This window comes from Pelophylax lessonae, assembly GCF_965119305.1.
Source record: "Pelophylax lessonae genome assembly, chromosome: 4".
NCBI classification, from domain to species: Eukaryota; Metazoa; Chordata; class Amphibia; order Anura; family Ranidae; genus Pelophylax; species Pelophylax lessonae.
The window spans coordinates 67615288-67641123 of NC_138771.1; positions in this window are offsets into that span (position 1 = coordinate 67615288).

Consider the following 25836-nt stretch of genomic DNA (forward strand, 5'->3'; position numbering starts at 1 on the left):
TTTCGGTCATAAGACCCGTCCATGCATTTCCAACGAAATCCATGGTTGTCCTATGAGTTCTATCAGTTATTGTTAGAATGGTTTATGGTCTCTTCTATATAGGTTTCTATTTTTTGAAAAAATGTGTATAAATTATAATGCCAATAGACCTAATTGACCTCGAGTAGCATACTCTGGTTACGATAATGGCCCTATGTGGGATATATGGGCCAGGGTGTCTGCTTGGTTTTGGCGTGGTCATCCTCCCCCCGTACATATATATTTAATTATTCTGATACCTCTTCACATTAAATAGGTTTTATGGCACATATACCCCTCTTCCTTCCTTATGTATAACAAACAGTTTTTTGTGCTATAATCCCTATCTCATCAATATTATGATCTTGAGGATTTATAATAAGTCAAAATATGCAACTTTCCCTTGGGGTTTGAAGTATGGAAGTGTTTCTAGTAGGGGGCAGTTCAGCCCCTGTTCTTTCATTAGGGCTGTTACTATTGAACGCCCTCACTAGTGGTGAATGTCAAAAAATAAACATAGTTATATAATAATTTTTGATAAACAAATATATTACCGATATATATCTCCTGGTTTACCAGGAACATCTTTGTACCTTAGTGAAATATGTTTTTATATCTGCATTTTTTTAAATATATAATTTCTGTCTTGTTGTGTTGTTTTTTCATTTCAGGCAATTAGAATCCCCATGTAATTGCGGACCGATCCTGTGGGGGCAGTGTGGGTAAGCATGGAGGTCGGCCTCATCAGTGAGATATGTGCGGCCAGATAGGCCGCAGTTTAGTTCCGCCCCTTCCGGGCGGAACTTCCTGTGGCACCTGAGCGGACTACGGAGGCACTTCCTGCCTCTGTATGATCTGCATACACCCGTGACTAAGCCGAGAGCCTCGCTGGGGTGTCCCCGCGCTGGCTCTCGAGCGATGTCCGGTGGGAGTGGCCGGGGCGGTGACGTCCGTGTGACGAACCGCCCGGGATCCATGCTACTTAAGGGCGCCATTTACAAGCCCTGATATGGTGGAGGTTCCCCATCCGGTGAGGACTGTGCGGAAACTGGGAACAGCGTGGCAAGGGGTAAGCTTTATATGGCTAATACTAATACTGTAACATTACATTTTTGTGATATCCGGGAATTCACCTTAATCTTACTGTGCTTAACAGCCGACATACAAGCAGAGGAGATACGCTCCCTACATTTAAGCTCTGGCCCTTCCCAAGTTTGGTGAGCCTTGTTAAGGTGTCTGTTTATGTTTGGAACTTTCGTACTGCATAGGGATCTATCATATTGGGTGGCACTCTATATATTCACCACTATGTTTATTACCTATGTTTATTCTAAGTACGCCTTGCATGTACTCATCTTGGACCCTATGTAGCAACTGCTTATTTATATATAACTCTGGTCACCCCCCTACTATTATGGAGGAGGGTGGGCCGGATACTAAATTGATTACACACACATATTCACATATGTATATGGAAGCAAACCAATATACATGATATGTATTTTACTATAGGAGTAGCCCATACACGAATGGGTAAATTCTGTATGTTGGTGCATAATCGTTTAGAAACGCATGGCACCTGTCCATTCTTACGGTCCAGAATGACTATATGTCTTTTCTTTTGCCCCTTTTAAGGCAGATAATCTATGGGCTCTATAGGTACTTACACACTCTTATAACTAGCATGAGGCACACTGATTTTACCATTTTGAAACACGTGAGCTTATGGTTTAGCATTTCTATGGGCTTTCCCTTAAAGTGATATCATAGAATAAAAACGCCTACTATTCTGAGAAACATTGTTCTTTTGCTCTCATTCACCCAGATATGAGACATGGAGTCACTACCCTCACTACTATGTCACTATACATTGCCTTTTTTGAGCTTCCCAAAACGCACAGTCCTCCTCGTTAAAGAATTCTCTATGGAAATTGAGATATGTGCCTGATTACTATATGTAGAGGTATGTACACATTTTTCTGTCCATTTATCAGGTATATAAACAGGATATATATGCTTATACTATAACTACAGCATGGATCCCCACATATACTCACTATTGGCAGCCTCCGTTCTTTCCCCTAAACCCCTTTAGTGTCTGAATGCAACTTAAGACCCAATGTTATATTGTGTTGATATTGTAAAAATAGAAGGACTTATCTGAGATGTGCAAGACGATTGTATGTAATTAAAAGGAGAGATAAATGATATGCAATTGTAATTATAACACACTGAAAATGAGGTAACATATATATGTAATTTATCTAAACACTGTTATTTTTCACACAGACAAAAGAAATGATATGCTCCAGATGAAGCTTTTTTGTCTAAGAAAGCGAAACATGTCGAGCAAAGGTCATATATTACATGGTGAATGTTAACTTATACTTTCAGTCGACCCCGCTGACCGGCACCATATTGCTTGGGTGTCCGTCGGCGGTTCTTCTGATATCAAGCAATACGTTTCCAAGGATTATATGACTACCAATGATCTTGTATTTTGAACTGTATGTAAATCGACTTCTATAAGTTCTATGCACTGAGATATTGTACAACATAGACCACTGTTGTGTGGTCTCACTGTGTCCTTAATACACAATTATCTGCCTGTATTTTTCTATGATTTTAAAATATTTAGTTTTGTGTTGAATAAAAGAAATCTTTTTAAAAAAACTCTTGTGCCCGAAATCCCTGTTTCCCAATCCTTCCAAATGTAATTAGTTAATTGAGGATAGGGGCACACCCTAAGTTTGGATACGTCATGGCCAAGATGGCTGCTATCTGTGGACACATGACATGTAAAATAATATTGCAAGTTTGCGCTTGCTATGATACTCAAAGATATCCATCTTATACTATCTGCTGCAACTCAATAAGATATTAAAGAATGTTGTAAGGGGGGATGGGTGCGCTGATAGTGTGTTGAAGCTGCTCCCGGTATTCAGTGCTTTTGAATATAGATAAATGTATATGTGGTGTGGGGTGCGCTAAACAACAAATAAATAATGAATATATAACATATATCTATGTGTGAACCAAATCAACAAAAGTAAATATATATAACATATATCAATCTGTGAAGCCAATTAATAATGCAAATCCATTGGTGCATAAACATAAAAGTTCATAGACTAATGGTGCCCCTAGTGGAGACCAAAGCATGCTTCCTAGAAAGATGGGCAAGAGAAGAAGATACTTCCTCGTGATTAGGAAGGATGGCCTCTTATGGATTTTCATTTCTCAGAGTGCTAGACAGGCAAGCAGAGGGTGTTTGTGTGGGTGGTGTCATAGCGAGCTTTAAAAGTAGTGGCCAGCTAAAGTTATTGCTTTTTGCTCTTTGTCCTGGGGCCCAGCCACATACTGAACCTGAAAGGAAGGACTTACAGTATTGTATCAACCCTGCTATATGCTCTGTAATATTCTTTTAGTGTTTTATGTTAGCATTTCTACTTTCCTGTTAAAATAAATGAGATCCTGGCTTATTTAAGCAGTGTGTTTATTTTTATAGCTAGCATTGTTATTATGCCCTCACCATCAGCATTATCAGAGCTTTGATAGACTAGCTAAATATAGGAATAGACAAGATAATACATATTTATAAGAAATAGGGGAGATCCAAAACCACCCCAGATTTATTTCAGGGACTATAACATACTATATTGTCTAAATACAATCAGTTCAGAAGACAATATCTAAAATATCATTATACTATTTACAATGCACAAATTAAAAGCACATCTTTTGGTTTTAATTAGTATGATTATTTTATATATTGTAAATAAAATGATGACAGGGATGAGGGTACAGATATTGAATGCTTACCTATATGGTCTGGTAATCTAAAGAATTATTGAATATAAGAAAGTCCCTGAGTGAATTAGTACCAATCATTATATACTGTAAATGCAAACTTACCTTCTTTACATTTTGTTAACATGTCCTAAAACATGGTTCAATATTACAAACAACTGAATCACCCAAGCGCTCACTCCGATGGGACTACTGGGCGTGCCACTCTCCTCAGGCAGGGAATTCCTAACAGAAGTGCATGTGAAAGAGAAAAGGAGGCGCAAACACCTAGTGCATTAGCCTTGGACACCTTAAAAACTTTTTATTAAAATGCCAAAAACATACTCACAGATATGAAGAGCAAAAATCGCATTGAATGAGTCCACCACATGTGGAAGTAATCGTCCCTGTAATAGGACCTCTGACGTGTTTCGGGAGGCACACTCTCTTCCTCAGAGCTAGTCCACCTTTCAGCGGGGTCAGATTTATACTGGATGTGCACGCTGAAAGGCTGACTAACTCTGAGGAAGTTAGAGGGGCTTTTAAACTAGGGAACGGGGGGGGAGGGTACAGATGTAGAATTAGCCAGTGGAAAGCAAGTTTCAGAGGGCAGAAATGGGGGCATTAGCGGTAGGGTGTTCGGAGCTCCTAAACCCAGGGTGGGTACGGGGAAAAATCAAGAGAGCAGCCTAAAAACATCAAATGAGGATAAATGTAACCAATCAAAATTAAGAGGTTTGTATACCAATGCCAGAAGCCTGGCCAACAAGATGGGAGAACTGGAGCTGCTGATGTTTGAGGAGGACTTAGATTTTGTGGGGATAACTGAGACTTGGTTTGACAGCTCTCATGACTGGATGGTGACCATTCAGGGGTATTCCCTTTATCGCAGGGATAGAGAGGGTAAAAAAGGGGGAGGGGTATGTCTGTATATTAAGAACAGTATACAGGTAAATATGAGGGATGATATTAATAATGGAGCTAGGGACGAGGCAGAATCCCTATGGGTAGAGCTTCAAAGGGAAGGCACGGTGGGGAAGGTAATATTGGGCGTATGCTATAGGCCCCCCAACCAGAGGGAGGAGGGTGAGGCGGACCTCATGTTACAGATAGGATTGGCAGCAAGGATGGGAAATGTCATTATAATGGGGGACTTTAATTATCCGGATATAGACTGGGCAGAAGGAACCGCGCACTCAGCCAAGGCTCGGCAGTTCCTAAATGTTTTGCAGGACAATTTCATGGGTCAGATGGTGAATGCACCGACAAGAAACAATGCGGTACTTGACCTACTGATTACCAACAATACAGACCTGCTCACGGATATAGAAATACGGGAAAACTTAGGGAACAGTGACCATAGGTCAATTGGTTTCAGTATTAATTACAGTAATAGTAAACACAAGGGTAATATAAGAACACTGAATTTCAAAAGAGCCAATTTCCCTAAACTGCGCTCGCTGCTAGAAAATATCAAATGGGATAGAACCCTGGGAACAAAGAACACGGAGGAAAAATGGGAGTGCTTCAAGAGCATACTTAACAAGGGGGTGGGCCAGTGCATTCCACAGGGAAATAAATTTATAAGAGCAAAACTAAACCCTGGGTGGCTAAACTCCAACATAAAAATGTATATTAGAGCTAAAGAAAAGGCCTTCAAAAAATACAAGACTGAGGGGTCATTGGCAGCATTTAAGCATTATAAAGAGTGTAATAAGAAATGTAAAGATGAAATCAGGGCGGCTAAAATAGAACACAAGAGACATATAGCGGAGGAGAGTAAAAAGAACCCCAAGAAGTTCTTTAAGTATATAAACAGTAAGAAAGTGAGGTCAGAACACATTGGCCCCATAAAAGATGATAAAGGAAAAATGGTCTCTGAGGACAGAGAAAAGGCGGAAGTGTTAAATAATTTATTTTCTTCAGTCTTCACAAAGGAATCAGGGGGGCTACACGAACCTTACTTGTAAGGCCGAACTAAATAATACACCTCAGGAAGTGCCGCCATGGCTAACAGAAGATAGACTTAGAGCTAAACTAGAGAAACTTAACATAAATAAATCCCCGGGACCAGATGGCTTGCACCCGAGGGTACTTAATGAGCTCAGCCAGGTGATTGCCAGACCATTATTCTTGATCTTTAAGGATAGTTTACAGATGGGTATGGTGCCAGCTGATTGGAAAAAAGCCAACGTGGTACCAATATTTAAAAAGGGGCCGAGATATATCCCGGGTAACTATAGGCCGGTCAGCCTAACATCAGTAGTCTGCAAAATTTTGGAGGGGATGTTAAGGGACCACATACAAGACTTTAGTAATGAAAACGGTATTATAAGTAGTAATCAGCATGGATTCATGAAAAATCGTTCGTGCCAAACCAATCTATTAAACTTCTACGATGAAGTGAGCTGCCACCTAGATAAAGGTAAGCCGGTGGATGTGGTGTATCTGGACTTTGCAAAGGCCTTTGACACCGTTCCCCACAAACGCTTACTGTACAAACTAAGGAAGGTAGGTATGGACCATAAGGTGAGTACCTGGATAGAGAACTGGCTCCAGGGGAGAGTACAGAGGGTGGTGATTAATGGGGAGTACTCGGATTGGGCGGGTGTGGAAAGTGGGGTCCCCCAGGGTTCTGTCCTGGGACCAATCCTGTTTAATCTATTCATAAATGATCTGGAGGAGGGGATATCGAGTACAATCTCAGTATTTGCAGATGATACTAAATTAGGCATGCCAATATCTTCTATGCAGGATGTGGAAACCTTGCAAGCGGACCTGAACAAAATAACGGGGTGGGCAACTACATGGCAGATGAGATTTAATGTTGAAAAATGTAAAGTAATGCACTTGGGGGCCAGAAACCAGAAAGCAAGCTACTCACTAGGGGGGGGAACCTCTGGGTGAGTCTAGGATGGAAAAGGACTTGGGGGTACTGGTAGACAACAGGCTTGGCAGTGGCATGCAATGCCAAGCCGCCGCAAGCAAAGCCAACAGAATACTGGGTTGTATAAAAAAGGGAATTCACTCCAGAAATAAAGAGATTATTCTCCCGCTCTACAAGACTCTGGTCCGGCCACATCTGGAGTATGCTGTCCAGTTCTGGGCACCGGTCCTCAGGAAGGATGTGCTGGAACTGGAGAAAGTCCAGAGAAGGGCAACAAAAATAATTAGGGGAATGGAGGACATCAGCTATGAGGAAAGACTACAAGCACTGAACCTGTTCTCTCTGGAGAAGAGACGATTGAGGGGGGATATGATATCAATGTACAAATACTGTACTGGTGACCCTAGCATAAGGAACAAACTATCCAGAGAAAGGAGATACAATAAGACACGTGGCCACTCACTAAAACTTGAGGAAAGCCGGTTTAACCTTAAAATACGTAAGGGGTTCTTCACTGTCAGAGCAGTAAGGATGTGGAATTCTCTTCTACAAGCAGTCGTATCAGCAGGGAGCATTGATAGATTCAAACAAATATTAGATGGGCACCTTAAAGACCACAACATACAGGGGTATACAATGTACGGTTAACAGCAAACACAAACACATCATAGGTTGAACTGGATGGACTGATGTCTTTTTTCAACCTCACAAACTATTTAACTATGTAACTATGCCTTCTTGCCATCTGTAGAGAGGAATAATAGGGACAATATGGTTGTGTAAGTCCTGTTTATTGAGCTGATAACCCTGAGGGTGTTTTCCCTGGCTTCTCTTGCTGGCATAAAGCCAGATTGATCCCGGTATAATAGAGTAGAAATGAGGGGTAGCTGTATGGTGGGCAGTATTCTGGTGAAAATCTTTAGTGAAAGTCTTCAGTAGAGAGATAGGATGATAGTTTGGACAGTGTTGGAGGACTTTTCCCTCTTTGAGATAAGAGTCTTTTTACTTGTATAAGTAGGGAAACTTACAGTAACAATGCATTTTACCATGCAGTGATGTAATTTTTTGCTAGTTAAACTTTGCAGATCTCACTTTGAGGAAGAACATTGTAGCTTGGGATATTAGAATGGTTCCTTCGAAAGGTGGTTAAAAATACCTTATTTACATGTTCATGTAAAGGGGCAGAAGACTTTATCCCAATAATTGTTATAAAAAAAGTCCTGTTAGAACTTAGAAATAGTTTACAATACATAAAGTGAATGAAAGGTGTCTGCATACTGGCGGCAGCAGATCATAATAATTTCTAAATGATTAGGGGTGTCCCACAGTCACGGAATGTGCTAAATTGCAGTTTCTAGGCAAATCAAAAGGCTAGTGACTGAAGTCATCAGACTGTGGAATTCTGGATCAGCAGTGAGGTTTTCTATGAACTTCTAACTGTCTGTGACCAGAATATAATACAGTTAGGCAATGTCAGGATCAAAATCAGAAGTTCTTGACTATGTGTCCTGTATATATATTAATTAAAATTTTTGAGTGTGGCTGAAGTTTATCTGTAATAAGCTGCCATTGTATGTAAAATGATTGTGGGATGCCAGAGCGTTGCCGCCTCAGATAATTATGTAACTTAGACCTTTCTCTGGCTGGGTAAGCGCTTTATGTGGGCTATAAAGACTAATTTAACCATGCTGATGTTTTCATACTTTCAGAACCTAGTATTCTAATTAGCTAGTATGTTTTGGTTAAACTTTTATTTGGCTCCCAGGCTTTCTGTCTGGACCAATCTGTACTATGACACTAAGGACATTATGCCTGATCCAAGTGAGCACATTGCCCATAAAAGAGAGCCAAGGAAGCATTTTTCTATCTGTTTCCATAAAACATCAAGTTTGCTGGTGTGAACATCTACTCCAGCCAGGTTTTTTAAAGCAGATAACTTGACTCATTTTCTACTGGCTGATTTAGACCTTTAAAGTGGAGCTATAGGCAAAATAAAAATAAAATATTTTCTGTAGTCTGTCACTAGCAATGACATGGCACTCCTAACTCCTAAATTTTTTGAGTTGCCCCATAATATAGTTCTATTCTCTGTTGTGCCTATAGATACATTTTATGTCATCTTTCTGTAATAGGTTAACAATGCAGTTCATTCTGCAGAGAAATTATGAGTTAACATTTTCACTCTGTGGACAGGATAGTATAAAGCTACATTCACGTGTCTGCACAGCAGTCACCAGTTAGAATCAGTTTGTATGTACAGCAAACTAACACTAATAGTCGGAAACTGGTGGGACCAACTCCTGATCATGTGACCTCCATGATAGCCAATCACAGTGGTCACATGATTACCTTTTCTTGCTCTTTTACCTCTTTTTTTTTTAAAGAGATTGTGTAACTGTGTTCATTCAGTGCAAAGTGAGTCTTTTTAAAGTCCACCTTGTCACCCACTTATACTGACCTTCATCATGCTTCCCCAACTTTCAGTTGTGTTACTGGAGCTCCCTGAAAATTCCTGTTATGGGGAAGCAAATGATCTTCTCCCGTGATGTAGTGCTTTAAGCTTACACAGGATTAGGACTGCATAGTAACAAAACAACAAGGTACCACAGGGAAAGAAAAGTTTAGCCGTGCCCACTTAACCACTTAAAGCGGAGTTCCAGCCTAACCGCACACTCACCTGTCCCACGGTCCAGCGATGCGCCGTCTTCTCCCTCTCTGCTCCGCGGCGCCGGCATCACTGATGTGGGCACCCGGCTGTGACAGTTTGCGGCTTCACAGCCGGGTACACACTGCGCATGCGCGAGTTGGGCTATGCGTCGTGATTGGCCGGCAATCTTCTGGGACCTCTGACATGTCCCAGAAGATTGCAGGGAGGGAGGGAGAGAGGAGAACTTCCGCTCAGTGCGCCGCGGCGCTCCGAGCGGAAGTGGGAGCGGGTACATGTCAAAACTAGGTACCCGCTCCCCCCCCCCCAAAAATGACATGCCAAATGTGGCATGTCAGGGGGTTAGGACTATTTAAAGCGGAAGTTCCACTTTTGGGTGGAACTCCGCTTTAAGCCCCAGGCCTATTTTTGACACTTTTTGTTTACAAGTTAAAATCAGTATTTTTTGCTAGAAAATAACTTAGAACCCCCAAACATTATATATATTTTTTTAGCAAAGACTCTGGAGAATAAAATGGCGGTTATTGCAATATTTTTTGTCATGTGGTATTTGCGCAGCATGTTACGGTTTAAAATTGCGCACACCCGTGGAATGTCGACAAACTACGGTCAATAGAAATCTCCATAGGCGTCACTTTAAAAATTTTTAACGGTTACCAGTTTAGAGTTAGAGTGTAGCTCTTTTGTTTAATTATTGCTCACGCTCTGGTGATCGTGGTGATACCTCACATGTGTGGTTTGACATTTTCTTTCGCGCGCGAGCTAACGGCGACGGGGGCGGCTACGTTTTTTTTTTCCTATTTATTTTATTATTTTTTTTAATTTTAGCACAGGTTTTTAAAAAAAAAATAAATCTGATCACTTTTATTGCTGTCACAAGCAATGTAAACATCCCTTGTGACAGCAATATGCAGTGACAGGTACTCTTTATGGAGGGATCGAGGGTCTAAAAGACCCTAGACCCCTCCACTACACTTCCATGTATTTATAACGCCGAAAACTGCATTTTTGAATACACTCACTTTTTAAATCTGCCGCCTTTAGCAGCAGAGTAACCCGGACGTGACGTCATGGGATGGGAGACCCGGGCAGAGCCGCGGCAGGTGGCGGGAGGGGACGTCCCCTCCCGCTCGCCGTGGTAACGATCGAGCGGCTCCCGAGCCGCATCGGTCGTTACCACCAGAAAGCCGACCGCCAGCTCTAAACAACGGTACTGGGATGATGCCTCTAGCACCATGGGCCCCTGGGCAAAGTAATGCCCTACCAGGCAGATGACCTGCAGTAAACAGAGGGTGTGGTTAATTAATGCTACATATTGGGCATAGCTTTTAATTCTGATTATACATTTTAGTCTGATTATTTACATTCTTTTAATTCTTTTTTTACAATTTTTTAAATATTTTTTTTCATTTTTTTCACAATGCTGTTGTTTAAACATACAATATGAGTCACATTACAAGAAACAACACAGTGACATAGAAAAAAAAATACAAAGTGAAGGGCATAGATAGATATGGTATATAGTTTGCATGCAGTATTAGTAAAGTATGTATTGAGTCAAGACACTGGTTCCAACTATAACATTAGGAGTGGATACGACAACCAGTGTTGGGGTAGTTACTCAAAAAATGTAACTAGTTACTAGTTACTAGTTACTTCTGTAAATTGTAATGAGATTACTTTACTAGTTACTGCATTTGAAAAGTAACTTCACTACTTATTACTTTACTCTCCTCTTTCTTAATTGACCGTGTAGAAGAAGATACATGACACTCTTTCTGCATAGAGTTTATTGTATAAACACAGGCTTTGGGAAACATGAGAACAAAACCTGAAAAAACAGAATAAAACATAAAGTGCAACAAAAAGTCATAAACTTCATCCCTCTCTATTCTTCCAAATAACGATTGTATCGCACGGCTTGGGTAACGCAGGAAAGCGCATTCCTATAGCCTAGTAAAGTAGTGTAGTTACTTCCTATAGCCTAGTAAAGTAGTGTAGTTACCAATATTAGTATTGTAACTAGTTACTTTACTTAGTTACCAAAAAAAGTAATTTAGTTACTGTAATTAGTTACTTTGTAACTAGTTACCCCCAACACTGACGACAACCCACCCAGCCCCCCCCCCCAGCACCCCAGCACCCCAAATGGGAACATCTTGTCACAGGGAGGGAGGTGGGTCAACACACCCCCAGTAAATCACCGATTGAAACATCAGGAAAGCAGTATAAGGAAAAACTGCATCTGTAATTTTAACCTTCAAGACATAGTAAAATAAGTGCACCAAGGTTGCCAAGCCAGCTTGAATTTTTTCTGAGAACCATCTTTTGATGCCATTAATTGTTCATATATATAGATCTCATGGATCTGATTAATTACTTACTTGGGATCAGGGATTACGCTTGTCTTCCAGTATCTCATTATTATACTTGCCCTGAAGTCTCACTTTTGAGACAAAGAAAGGGACTGAAGAAACGCATCCCCCAGTTCCTTTCTGCAGTCTCAGCTGCACTGCAGATGAACAAACAGGAGAGAGAGGCTCCTGTTAAATCATAAAATGAAGCATAGTGAACACAGTTTACTATGCTTCAGTCATGAATAAACACAGCGAGTGATAACTCGTTGTGTTCATTTAGAAAAGGAGGGACCGGTAAATAACATATTTACCTGCCCCTTACCCTGCTCTCCATCCTGAAGATCCTCCTGTGTGCCTGCAGCTGCTGCTGGCGGGAGTGGAGAGGAGGGAATCCGGCAGTGCTGGGGAGGGGGCGCACAAGAGGGCTTGGGGAATCGCATGGGTGCACATGCGATAAGTGCCTTAAGCAGGGTTGGGTTTAAATATATATTTAAAAAAAAAGTCTTGAACATAACAAAAACATTACACTTCAGTTAAAAGCATTTACTCAAGGAGTCATTTATAAAGTACAGGAATGTGAAAATTGATCACAGAGCGAATTTACATCTGGAAGAGATTCAAAACCTATTCAGAAAAATCTTTTAGAAAAGCTTTCCAAAGTGCCAAGATAATAAAACATTATACACATTTTATTATTTTTTTTTTTTTTTGCATCAGCAATATTGTGAGAAGCATTTTATTAATTAGTATGCAATAGCAACCTTTGATTATATTAGGTCTTTTGACCTATTTTGAGCAAGAAAGTAGGACAGCCTCCGGATTGCCTCTCCATGTCCCTAGACACCATGCTGTGCTATGTTCTCTGTGTCTGACACTATAGCACTCAGATGCAGGCCAGGCTTGCAATTGTCTCCTTAGGGCTTTTCTTACTGAAATACAGATGCTGAACAGATCCAGTTATAAAAGCTGAGTTGCTAGGAATGTGATGGTACATGTACAAGCAGTTCATTGCTTTTACTGCGTTGTGACATATCTTAAACGTTAAGGACGCTCAAGAGTGGCTTTGTTTTCATTTTGTATTTCTCAGTTTCTTTGGAGTGAGGAGTCCCATCACATTTTTCCTTTCATAGTAATAAGGCTCTTACTATTGATTCATGAATAATTATTGCTAACGGTAATGTAAGATCACCTCCAGGTGATTTAAATGCATACATCTGAAGTCTAAAAGGTACTTTATCTTACTGACTAATGAAAATTGTTATAGATGGTTTGATCCCTTCTAGAGATACATAGTATAACCATGTAACATACTTTTCAATTTGTCAGTCATAGTGATCACTAATGTTACAAACCCGATTCCAAGAAAGTTGGGCCAAAAAAGGCTCATTTAAAATGGACTGTGGCAAATTGGAAAACAGTTCTGTGGTCAGACGAATCAAAATTTGAATTTCTTTTTGGAAAACTGGGACGCCATGTCATCCGGACTAAAGAGGATAAGGACAACCCAAGTTGTTCTCAGTGCTCAGTTCAGAAGCCTGCATTTCTGATGGTATGGGGTTGCATGAGTGCGTGTGGCATGGGCAGCTTACACATCTGGAAAGGCACCATCAATGCTGAAAGGTATATCCAAGTTCTAGAACAACATATGCTCCCATCCAGATGTCGTCTCTTTCAGGGAAGACCTTGCATTTTCCAACATGACAATGCCAGACCACATACTGCATCAATTACAACATCATGGCTTGCGTAGAAGAAGGATCCGGGTACTGAAATGGCCAGCCTGCAGTCCAGATCTTTCACCCATAGAAAACATTTGGCGCATCATAAAGAGGAAGATGTGACAAAGAAGACCTAAGACAGTTGAGCAACTAGAAGCCTGAATTAGACAAGAATGGGACAACATTCCTATTCCTAAACTTGAGCAACTTGTCTCCTCAGTCCCCAGACGTTTGCAGACTGTTATAAAAAGAAGAGGGGATGCCACAAAGTGGTAAACATGGCCTTGTCCCAAATTTTTTGAGATGTGTTGATGCCATGAAATTATAAATCAACTTATTTTTCCCTTAAAAATATACATTTTCTCAGTTTAAACATTTGATATGTCATCTATGTTGTATTCTGAATAAAATATTGAAATGCAAAACTTCCACATCATTGCATTCTGTTTTTATTCACAATTTGTACAGCATCCCAACTTTTTTGGAATCGGGTTTGTACTTATAGCTATCTCATATTGCGACCAATTATTTAATTTTTACCTTACACACAGAAACAACGCCCGGCTTATTCAGTATTGGAAACTTGTACCCGGGGTGTTATTGCAGTGTGGTGTTACACTTGATATTATTTTCTGAAAAGAAATGTGGGTTTCATCCCATTAAAGGTATTATAAACCTTCCTAGCTGTATCTTATGTTTTTCACCTGCATACGATGTGCATTGATCAAGTCGTTTCATGGTGTCATTTATTGGCCTGTACGTAAAGTCCATAGTAGAGTAAATCTTCACATTCTGGTATCAAACATTTTTGTGTGTTGGAAACATGAGGCATGAGGCATGGCCCAGGGTAATACATGACCCTTTCTGCAGTTTGAGAGCTGACACTTGCTTTGAGGAAACTACATGCCACAATCCCTGTGTGAGGTAAACCAGATTCCCAGCACCAGAAAACCAGTGTGAGCTTATGCTAATATTTGTGCGCTTGAGCATTGTTCATGTGCTAATACTTCTAGCCAAAGATGTACTATTCCTGTTCAATGTGCTCACATTTGTGTGGGCACTCACACACATCCATGCGCATGTGCACATATGAATTAGCGTGCATACTTGTCACCCAGCTGCCTTTTTAAACTGGCCTGTCACCATGAGCAGTTGCTGAATTATCTTCAGCTTGTACCTGTATTCCTGTGACCTGATCCATTGAACCTTCTTACCTGTGTATGACCGGCTTCCTCCTGGACTCTGCCTTTGCTCCTGCGTTAATCTTGTTCACCTGATATCTTCGACCTCAGCCTGTTTACTGGACTTGTCTTTGCCTGCTGTTTCTGTACTGCTCTGCCTGGCTGTTACTGACTGGCCTGCTTCCCGGACTAGCTTTGTCTGCTGACTCAGTCTCTTGTTGCCCGCCTGCCAGTGGCGTAGCGTGGGTTGTCAGCACCCGGGGCAAGGCAAGTAATTTGCGCCCCCTAACCCACGGGATTTTAGCACTCAAGTCTCTTTCACTAGATTAGTTAAAGAAACCCTTACCCCCAAAGCACATGTATTGTTTGTTATAAAAACAAACATTGCCCCCTTTCAATGTAGAATGACCAGCATGCCCCCTTTCAATGCAGAATGATCAGCGTGCCCCCTTTCAATGCAGAATGACCAGCGTGCCCCCTTTCAATGCAGAGAGACCAGCATGCCCCCTTTCAATGCAGAATGACCAGCGTGCCCCCTTTCAATGCAGAATGACCAGCATGCCCCCTTTCAATGCAGAGAGACCAGCATGCCCCCTTTCAATGCAGAATGACCAGCGTGCCCCCTTTCAATGCAGAATGACCAGCGTGCCCCCTTTCAATGCAGAGAGACCAGCGTGCCCCCTTTCAATGCAGAATGACCAGCATGCCCCCTTTCAATGCAGAATGACCAGCGTGCCCTCTTTCAATGCAGATAGACCAGCGTGCCCTTTTTCAATACAGAAAGACCAGTGTGCCCCCTTTCAATGCAGAGACCAGCGTGCCCCCTTTCAATGCAGAGAGACCAGCGTGCCCCCTTTCAATGCAGAATGACCAGCGTGCCCCCTTTTAATGCAGAATGACCGGCGTGCCCCCTTTCAATGCAGAATTACCAGCGTGCCCCCCTTCAATTTATAGAGAGATCATCGTGCCCCCTTTCAATGCAGACAGACCAACGTGCCCCCTTCAATGCAGAGAGACTTACCTGCAGCGGCGGCTTTTCCTCAGTTCCCCGCATCTCCGAGTCCTCCCGCCTCCTCCTCGGCCAATGGCATGCGATCACCTTTCGGCCAATCAGGAAGCAGGTCTCGGACCCACTTCCTGATTGGCCAGGAGGAGGATCCATGTGACAATAGCGAATTTTCATTTGCTATTGTCACACAATGGGTGGGCTCGGGGCGCACTGCTCTGCGCCCCGGGTCCACCCTTTTTTGATGCCTATTAGAGCCTCTGGCTCTAATCAGGTGATTAGAAAAAAAAACCCACTCTGTGACAGCGCCAGGCTGCTGACTCACTCGCTGCTTAACTGACTGAGCAGTGAAGAGAGGCGGCATAGGCAGGGCTTGGCTTGCAACGCCACCCCACCCTACATCAATGGACAGGTGAGGCACAGTCCAGCCCTGACCCGCCATTTTCAGCCATAGGGCGGCTGCGCTGGACATCTCCCAGCCTAAAGATGGAGGCAGCCGCAGACAGTGTGTGAACTGTGTATGTCAGAGTCAGACAGACAGAGTGACACTGCGGATGCGCCCCCCCCAGATGTTGCGCCCGGTGCGGCTGGCCCCCCCTGCACCCCCCACGCTACGCCACTGCCGCCTGCCGCTAGTCGCGGTCTGTATACCGGCTCTGCTACCATCTCCTGCTCTGGTGCCAAGCTGCTTTAGTATCCTGTTCCTAGGACTCTGACCCCCAGCTTCATCCACCTAAGTGTGGACTTCGCCAGCCAGTTCCACTCCGTGCCTTCACACTCTCTGTCTCCACCTTCAGGAGTTGTGGCGCAGGAGGTGCAAGAGAGGCCTCCACAACATTTCAGTTGTCAAAAGGAACATTATACCCTGGGTCAACTGCATGACCTTCTATTGTCACTATCTGGAGGCCATTCCAGAACAAGGATGTGCATATGAAGCTGAAGACAGACAGTGGCTGGAAAAAAAACTGGAGGCAATCAGCCGAGCTAAGATGCAAAAAATGAATAGCAAAAAAAAAAAACAAATAATGAAAACAAAATGTTAGGGGAAAATGGAAATTGCTAAAGTGTACGTAATTCCTAACAATAAGCATATTTGCTCCCCTATGATCAAGTATATACTGTATACCATAAGAAGCATTTTGTTATTGCTGTTTAATAAGTGCAACAAAAACCCCAAAAAACAGTTTATCCTCCGAGAAATCTTGTAAGCTTCCAGTGCTCTATGCCTCTGCTGACTGCTATCAGTTACATAGGTCCCACATAGCTCTGTGGACAATAAAACACTAGCCCATCAGCTGCTGCCACTTTGTAGTGTAGTCTGACAGTGGATGAGTCCCACTGTCCGAATACAATGTCTCAGCAATAGGATTCCTTTATCTACCTCCCTTGTGTGGATGGGGAAATCCATTTGTTTTTATTTGATCAGCCACCTCGCTGGCTTAGACCCCGTTCACACTGGGGCGACCTGTCAGGTGACCTGGTCTCCTGACAGGTCGCCGTAGGTCGCCTGCCATAGAGTAGCTGTGGACCCGTTCAAATAGGAGCGACACAAGTCGCTCCGACTTAGAAAAAGGGTCCGGAGCTTCTTTGGGGCGACCTGGAGCGACCTGCATTGACTTCAATGATATGAAGTCTGTGCCGGCCGCTCCGAGGTCACGGTGCGACCTGTGAGGTCGCCCCGGCAAGTAGCGTTGACCCAGTGTGAACGGGGTCTTACACTTCACATAGCACTTGTTGCATCTAGAATTAAACCCGTGTAGCACCACCCCCAAAGGAGCCGCTGGAGTATATTTGGTTCTGTGCTTTGCCTCTCAACCCCAAGAACAGTCTCAGCCCCTCTGGCCCACCTAATAGACAATGTCACTGCTGCACAATAGTAAATAGACACTAATGGTTGCAGCCCAGAAACTATTGTTACTAAGCGACTTTAATCATAAAACAACAGTCAAGAAGGCAAGTATAAAGCAAGTTCAAGGTGTCCTGGCAAGCAGGGTGATGCAAAGGGTACTAGGTGCAGTGACAAGAAAACAGTGTTTGCGAGCAGTGTCCTTTGTTCTTAAAAAGACAGGCAAGTGCCCGCTCACCAATCCTGCAACAGAGGCCCATAGAAAGATCTCCTGAAGCAGGCTCTTTCAGGTTGCTCGACTGGCTACATGGCGACCGGAACGCCCCACAAAGTAAATACTAGATGCACCGGGAGATGCACCCAGGGTCCCTAACTGGCAAGGTGTCTGCGACCGACCATGGAGCTGTGGCAGGAAAACAGAAAATTGACCCTGCAGAGCAGCACCCTTCCCCTGTGTCTGGTCTTCTCCCTTGCCTTGTGGTATCCCCCTTTGCTCGCCGGCAGCCTTGTGGTGTCCTTTCTTCTCCTTCCCCTCTAGGCATATTGGGGTGTGTAGTCTTCCCCCTCATGGATTTGCAATGGGGTTGTTGGTGACTACCAATATTTCTTCTATGATACGCTGTTGCAGCAATCTTCTTCTCATTGGCTCCTCCCTTCTGCCAATAGGCCGGTGCAGGTTTCCCCTTCTTCCTGTAGGTGGCACTGTGCCATTAGGAAAATTGAGTGGATTCTGTTAGGGGAAGTGTACTCTCATGGACTCTGTCAGCCTCTCAGCTTTCTGAATGGACACCATGCTAGAAACTTGCCACACACATTTGCTACAAATCAGAAAAGTGTCAACTAGAACTTGTTCTTGAAGTGCTCTGCAAGTGTACATCTTGCCAGTGAAAATGTGCACCAAGATAACACATTTGTGGCAGGTTATCCTTGTTATCTGGGGCATACCTGAAGTTCAGCTTTTAAGCCCAACTACGGCAAAAAAAAAAAGTTTTTCCTAGCAGTGGGGCTGTGCCTGCACTGCAAGGGTAATTGCACGTTTATGTCAAAGGGTACGATAAAAAGTGATATACTTACCTGATCCTCCACTCCTCCCTGCAGCAAGACTGATCCGTGCAGCTTCTGCGCTCTTGTGGTCTGGAGTCCTGACTTCATCAAACCCAGAGCAGGGTCCATAGCCCTGCTTTGGACATGAGGATGCCGAGTCCACTGCTGGATCAGAGGTAAGTAAAACTTTTTCTCCTCTTCCCTGGACATAAGGAGCTATTAACCCCTGCAGTGCAAATGCAGCCCCACTGTATGGGGTAATGTGGTTTTCTGCCGAGAGTTGGGCTTTAACTGTGCAGAAAGTACAGGAAAAAAAAAACTGGACAGGGAAGAATAAAGATAGTCAAAAGTTACTTGAGATCCCTATAAAGAATTTCTTTTTATCCCTTTCCATGGTCATTTTTCTCTTCCATTTTTCATTGCCAATTTGATGACTAACACATGTAATAGGTTGCAGGTACAGAGTACTTTTCACAGTCAGTACCTATGCTGAATACAGAAGGACAATGACAGGTCTGGATAAATCAAAGGCTTCTTTCTGACTAACAGATTAAAGTGTCCCCTCTCCCCAGAGATATCAAACATACATGATAATATTCCTATACCAGGAAGACTGGAAAATGTATAGGTCTACTGATATCTATTGATATCAGCTGGAAACACCAGACTGATGCCTCAAGAGAAGGGGCTCAAAAAAATCTGCTTTCCACCTCCAGGCATACACTAAATACAAAGAGTATACATTCAGTATTGACAGCTATTTTTACCTGCCAAAGGATTTGAATTACTGCACCGCACTATTACAACACATCACAAAATGTATGTTTTTCTTTTTACTTTTTTTACTTTATTTGAGAAAAAGATCATTTCATTTTTTGCACTGTTGCGACGCACTGCAATTTCATGTTGTGGTGTAGTTTACACTGCATAAATATGCAGACATGCTATACTTTTATGCAATGCATACCAAAGCACTGGCTTGGTGTGACAAAGGCAAATAGAAATCATTTGTTTTCTATGTGCCATTGTGTTGGGCCTGCATTGATCACTGCACCTGGCTTGAGTGACTCCTAACACTTACAGATCTCCTGCTTATTCCAGTCCTGTGATTATGTAATAATAGAGGAAGCAACACTCTGATTAGCTTATCTCTCTGTCACTCTTCTCTCTCCTCCTATCAACATTCTTCTTGCACTGCAGCACCACTGATTGGGTCCTCATGCTGCTTCACCCTCTCCAAATCAGAGCTGTACAGTACAGAAATTACAATAGGCAGAAACCAAGTCAAATACAGGTACTTACAATACTTAAAAACAAAAAACAATTCATTATGTAGCAATGAATTTTAAGCTTCATTAATGGATATCGTTTTTTATCTACTTGCAGTTTAGCTTTAGAACAGAACTCCCAGGAATGATCTTTTTTGCAAACTTACAATGCATACTTGCCAACTGTCCCCTTTTTCCTGGGACAGTCCCTGCAAATAGGAGCCTGTCCCAGGTAATTTATATTGTCCCTGGAAGCACCTGTTAATCGGGCTTCCCATAAATATTATGCAGAAATAGTGCAGCTGAATGGGAGACTTATTCCAACTCTGCTACTGTGGCCTTAAGTTTGAAATTCCCTTTTTAATTTCCTGTAATTCTCTCTATATTGAAGTAGACTCTATAATCTGATAAGTAGGTGAGATTAATTATGCAGAGTGGGCGGAGCTTCATGGAAGTGGGTGTGGTAATTCATAGTTGTGCTGCAAAGTGTCCCTGGAAATTTTTTTTAAATGTTGGCAACTATGACAATGATCCATCTTTTCTTGATATAAGCATCCATTTCTGATATCCAAAGGGCTGCTGAAAAACACTTTAGTAGTCCTATTGCTACTCCAGTAGCTTCTCCTCTACACACTGCTCATAGAGGGTTGTTTTCTTAAAGGGTCCACTTTCGTGTGGAAAAAAATAGCAAATGAAGAAAAAATAATATAGCGTATACAAGTCATATTGAAATTGAATGTTATAAAGCGGTTGTAAACCCTATAAAAAAAAAAAAAAACATGCAAGACAAAGGCATAATGAGCTAGTATGCATCGCATACTAGCCCATTATGTGTAACTTACCTTAAAACGAAGCCCCGACACGGACCCCCTGACATCGATGCGGGCGCTGCCATGATCCCTCGTCGTCTCTTCCGGGTTCGGCGGCTCCGGCGCGCTGATTGGCCGGAAGAGACGGCTCCGGCGCGCTGATTGGCCGGAGCCGCGATGACGTCACTCCCGCGCATGCGTGCGGGAGTGATTTTTCCGGCAAGCTCCCGGCAACTTAATTGAAGGTCCCCCCGGACCTTCAGAGCGCATGCGCCGCTCGCGCGAGCGGCTGCATGCACTGTAAATATCTCCTAAACCGTGCCGGTTTAGGAGATATTATCTGTACCTACAGGTAAGCCTTATTATAGGCTTACCTGTAGGTAAAAGTGAAAAAAGCGGGATACTACCGCTTTAAGAATTACCTTATCAATCAGCTGCTGCTGTAATTTTGTTAAAATGCAATGCACTAGTGAAAAAATATAAAATGAAAATCAAAGCTGCTAGCACCACAATCAACCAAAAATTGTGTAAACAAATAGTGCACCGCTAAAACATATATATATGTAAGGATCAAATATACACATTCATGAAGAATCAATAAAAACTATAAAGTTCATGAAAAAAGAAAAAAAAAAAGTCCACATAATCACAACCAAAAAGGTGTCCATATAAAATCCCCAACTTAGAAAAAACTTGAATAAAGTGCTTAAAAATGCAGCCCTATGAGGATGTCATGTATGACAAAACGCGTAAGATTATATATTTCCCACTGAGGCCATTCCTTACTAAAAGTGCTGTTTTTTTGCAGATTTTTGTAAGTGTTCTGTAATCTTTTGAATAAATGTGTTTTAAATGGTTTTACACTTACTGCGACTACTTGGTTAGTTTTCACATACTGGCCTAAACCTTGAGACATGGTCCATCTAAGGCGAGGTCCATTCCCATCAGAACTGTGGTAAACATTGTGGATATCCATACTGAAGATTCCTGAGCGATCGGGGCTTCCAAGTTGTTGTTAACTATCCCTGCATGTGTGACTCATTTACTGTATGGTACCTGGGTCCACAGCTTCTGGTAAGCGCAATACCTCCTTATCCGTGGTGGTGGGATTGTTACGTTGGTGACTATTGGTATCTGGATATCCCTGTCTTCATTCATTTTTTAAGCACTTTAATTCAAGCACTTTTATGGATTGTGCATTTAATGTGGACACTTTTTTGGTTGTGATTGTGTGGACTTTTTTTTTTTTCTTTTTTCATGAACTTTATAGTTTTTATTATTATTATTATTAAATAGGATTTATATAGCGCTGACATTATTGATTCTGCATGAATGTGTATATATGATCGTTACATATATATATTTTTTAGCGCTGCACTTTTCTTTATAATGCAATATAGCTACCTGGAAATGTTCTGTACACAGAATTTATATTGACCACCTCCCAGAAACATCATTGCCTGCTTGTGTGATTGGCTCACTCCTTTCCCCAGAAGTCTGCCTAAGATACAAGCCAAATTTCAGGCATCCCCTGCAACAAAAATGTTATTTTTGGTGAGATTCTCCCAATAGGAGCACGTCTAAAAGATTGCAGGCTCAGCAGATTTCCTCATTAGTGCCCTGCAGCAGCACAGCTGATTTATAATTATGAAACCACTCCCATTAGACTCACTCAGCACAGAAACACAGAATAACAAACAGGGATTTCTTCAGAATAACAAAAGGTAGGAATCTACAACAAAGGTTGTTCTAATCCTTGCAATGTACAGAGATCACCCAGAGGGGAATGTTTTTTCTCAACAAAAGATGAGTTACACTTTAACACCAACGCCATTCTCTCCACATTGGAGAGAACCTACCTGAGGCAAAGTGGAGCGGGTGACATCATCCTTAGCAACAAAAGCTGGTATTGCCCCCTGCAGCAGAAGTTACTTGTACTCTTTTCATATAACTGCGCAACACTCTCTGAAATTGACTTAGCAATCTTTTTATTACCCCTCCTGAAATTCCTTCAGTTGCAAGATAGTTGTGGGTAATCCTTGCATGAACTGCCTGTTTCAAAAGCCCCCTGCATAATTTCAAGGGAATCATATCAAGGCTTTGACTAAGGCAATTCATAACCTCTATTTAGTTTTTGAGCCATTTCTTGGTGGATTTGCTAGTGTTCTTCAGATCATTATTATCGCATTGTACCCCAACTTTAACTTTTGGACAGATGCCCTCATATTATCATCTTTGATGTACAGTTGACCTGATACCTGAGAGTTACCCAGGGTCTGAAGCAGCAAAGCACCTCTAAACCATAATACTTCCACCACCATGCTTCACAGTTGTTATGAGGTACTTCTGAAAGACTGCCTTTGTCTACCATTACTATTGTTATTATTGTGTACAAACAACTCTTTTTTGATTGATCAGTCTTCAGCACATTGTTCCAGAAGGCCCGATTTTTGCCTATATGTTCAAGCGCAAACTGCAATCTTACTTTAATGTTCTTTTTTTGGCCAGTACTGAACTCGCCTCTAATGCAGGTTAAATTAGTGCAATCTCTTTTGATTGCAGATGAATGCACTTTGACCCTTACCTTTGCAAAAGTTATCTGAACACCCTACAATGTAATTTTGGTGTCCTTGCAGACTTCAGTTGGTGCTAAACGGTCCGCTATTAGGTTGAATAAGCTGAACTGGTTAGTTCTGAACATATTAGCAATTGTTTGAAATCTTTGCCACTTGTATATTATTATCCTTACAGTGGAATGATTGATTTTAAATAATTCAGAGATCACTTTAAACCATTGTCAGACTCATATACATCTACAACTTTCTATCTGCGGGCCTTAGAGAGCCCTATTGATCTTAGCATGATGACACCACACACATCATAAAGTGACAAAACACCAAACTCTAGATTTCTGAGATTTAGCCCCGGTTCACACTTGTGCGTGTGCGGGGTTTGCATTTAATGTCGGAGCGCACTGCTCCGACATTACATGCGATCGGCTGTGCGGTGCGAGTTTAGCCATACACTTTGTATGGCTAAATTCGCACCGCAGCCGCACCAAACACGCACAGGGACCCTTTTTGGAAGCCGCATCAGGATTGGATCGCACAGTGGTTCACACTTGTGCGATCCGATCCTGTGCGAACTGCACGATCGCGCTGCGATATGCGATCAAACTGGGGGTGTCGTTAAGATTACATTGACACCCCCAGCGTATCGCATATGGCAGTGTGAACTGCCGGGGGTGCGTGTGCGATGCGGGAACAGGCTGCGGATTCGCAGCCTTCCCGTACTCGCATAAGTGTGAACCGGGGCTTAAATAAGACAGTTTTCCACCTGTAAATTCCTTAGGGAGATTCTAATCAATGGCACATATTCTGGAACACCGGATTTTCATTTCCTGAATTTGAAGTGAGTTTTGGTAAGTATAGGGGTGTACATAGCTTTTGCATATGACAAATCTGCATTTTTGTTAAATTGGATCATGAAGGTGATGAATACAGCATGTCAATTTTACATTATGTGTCATTTTTTTTTTTTTTTTCAAGTAGATCACCTTTTTTTTTACCTGTAGGCACTGCCTGAGTCAACATCTAATGTTTGCCTGTTAAATATCAAAGTCAACTGTTTACTTGCAATTTACTCACTTTTAGGAGATATTTACACTATCTATAGATAAGCCTTATTACAGGCTTACCTATAGGTAAATATTTGCAGAGGAAGTTTACTTCCTCTTTAACTTTAGACCGCATAAGGGGTTATTTATGGTTAGAGCTGTAAGGATGTGGAACTCCGGTGGAACATCTGGTGAACAATCTGGTGGTGTTAGTGGGAAGTGTTGATAATTTCAGAAAACATTTAGATGGGCATCTTAGCAAACACAATATACAGGGATATGGAAAGTTGTAGAGACATAATACATACACTTAAGGCCCGTACACACGTACCGATCGTCGGCATACAAACGGCAGAAAGATCTGCCGATTGTACGCTTGTTAGTATGGTGCCTCCGACAGCTGTCTGCGCACAATCCGCGGACAAAAGTCTTTCTTGCAAACATGAAAATTTTTGTCTGCGGACACCAGAACGGACGATTGTTCGCCTGTCAGTACAGAATTCGGCCGACAGACCGCAGATTTGCAAGACTGGGCATGCTCAGAAAATAAAAAACACACGGAAAGTTAACCATTACATGACATCACTTCTGCAGTCAGCTGAAGTCTGCAGACAAAATTCTTGTGCTGTCCTTGTGCTGTCTTTGCACTTTTCAACAGACACCGACATCCCGGGGAGAAAAGACAAACATTTGTATGACGACGATCTGCGTGTGTGTACGGGGCTTTACCCACACCCACAATGGTTGAACTGGAGGGACTGGTGTCTTTCTTCAACCTTACCAACTATGTAACTATATATAACTTTGTAATCCTAAAGCCTTCAGACTGGAGATAGACACTGGCATCCTCAGACTAAATTGTGAAATGCTATCTATTTATTTTGTATAACTGTCACATACAGTTGCACTGTTAAAAAATAAGAATACATTATTAACCACTTCAGCTCTGGAAGGATTTACCCCCTTAATAACCAGGCCATTTTTTGCGATTCGGCAATGCGTTAGTTTAACGAAAAATTGTGCGATCGTGTGACACTGTACCCAAATACAATTGATGTCCTTTTTTCCCCACAAATAGAGCTTTCTTTTGGCGGTATTTGATCACCTCTGCTGTTTTTAGATTTTGCTCTATAAAAAAAAACAGAGCAACTATTTTGAAAAAAAAAAACACAATATATATACTTTCTGCTATAAAACATTCCCAATAAAAAAAATTAAAAAATCTAATGTTTTTATCATTTTAGACCAGTTTGTATTCTGCTACATATTTTTGGTAAAAGAAAATCCCAAAAAGCATATTTGAATTGGTTTGCGCAAAAGTTATAGCGTTTACAGCCTACAGGATATAATTTTGGACTTTTTTTTTTGTTTGTTTTTATTAGTAATGGCGACAATCAGCGATTTTTAGCGGGACTGCGACATTGCGGTGGACAGATCAGACCCCTAATTGACATTTTGGGGACCAGTGACATTAATACAGTAATCAGTGCTAAATAATATGCACCGTTACTGTATAAATGACACTGGCAGGGAAGGGGTTAACACTGGGGGTGATCAAAGGGGGTTAATGTATGCCTAACTGTGCTTACTCACTGCGGGGGGGGGGGTTCTGTGACAGGCACAGAGAGAACG